Source organism: Kryptolebias marmoratus, unplaced genomic scaffold (assembly GCF_001649575.2).
Source record: "Kryptolebias marmoratus isolate JLee-2015 unplaced genomic scaffold, ASM164957v2 Scaffold238, whole genome shotgun sequence".
NCBI classification, from domain to species: Eukaryota; Metazoa; Chordata; class Actinopteri; order Cyprinodontiformes; family Rivulidae; genus Kryptolebias; species Kryptolebias marmoratus.
The window spans coordinates 3,894-4,994 of record NW_023665972.1 but is presented as its reverse complement, the minus strand read 5'-3'; positions in this window follow the sequence as shown (position 1 = coordinate 4,994).

Sequence of the window (1,101 nt, the reverse complement as noted above, 5' to 3'; positions counted from 1 at the left end):
CCTGAGCTTCTTTATAAACTCAGGAATAACTCAGTTTGATTTTTCTTGAAGCTGCTGCAGGTGAAGCCTCCACAGGTGGAAACAGGTCAAAGTTCAGCCTCTGAAGGGTTAATATGAGGTCAGACAGGAGCTGAACCGCTCAGAAACACTGGAGCAGAAATAATTCTGACAGTCTGACTCAATCCACTGATTATCAGACAGAGAGAGGTCTTATTATAAGACTGGACGCAGTCACATTTAGGCAGGTAGGTAGACAGGCAGACAGGTAGGTAGACAGGCAGACAGGTAGACAGGTAAGCCACTGAAGAACAAGTTCATTATTTCCAATCCGAACACTCAGGGGATCAGATGTTAACAGACTTTAACTCTGATAAAAGAGATCAAACCTGATCAAACCTGTGAGAAGTAACAAAGACATTAATCTTTATTTACAGTGTGATAAACTCTGAGCCTCCTGTCAGGAAGAACAGAGACCGGTTCCCCCATCAGATACGGTTCCCCTGCGTCTCCGCGCGTTCATGTTCAACGCTCGTAACCGCCGCGCTGTGCTCGCGCTGCAAGGGAACTACGGAGACCGTGAAAGGTCAAACAACTTGTTTTGGTGAAGCTATAACCCACTGTTTTGCTAGCGTGATAGACAGACAGACAGACTCTGTTATGGACAATATAGACAATGTGTGGGGGAAAAAAATTAAAATAAATAATGACTTATCCATAAACAGCATTGTTTAGAGGGGCAAATATTTCTCATTGAAAAAACAAACAAAAAAAATCCTTATTTTAGGAATAAAATGTGCTAATAATATCAGAATACAGAAAACATCTACCAAAAATCTGTATGATACTAAAAAAATGTTTTTATTGTGAAAACATTTCATAAGCAGTTTATACACCCCATCAGATACTGTTCCCCTCTGTTAAACTGGGGGAACGGTATCTGATGGCCTCATATCACCCATCAGATACTGTTCCCCTCTGTTAAACTGGGGGAACGGTATCTGATGGGTGATATAAGGTCATCAGATACTGTTCCCCTCTGTTAAACTGGGGGAACGGTATCTGATGGGTGATATAAGGTCATCAGATACTGTTCCCCTCTGT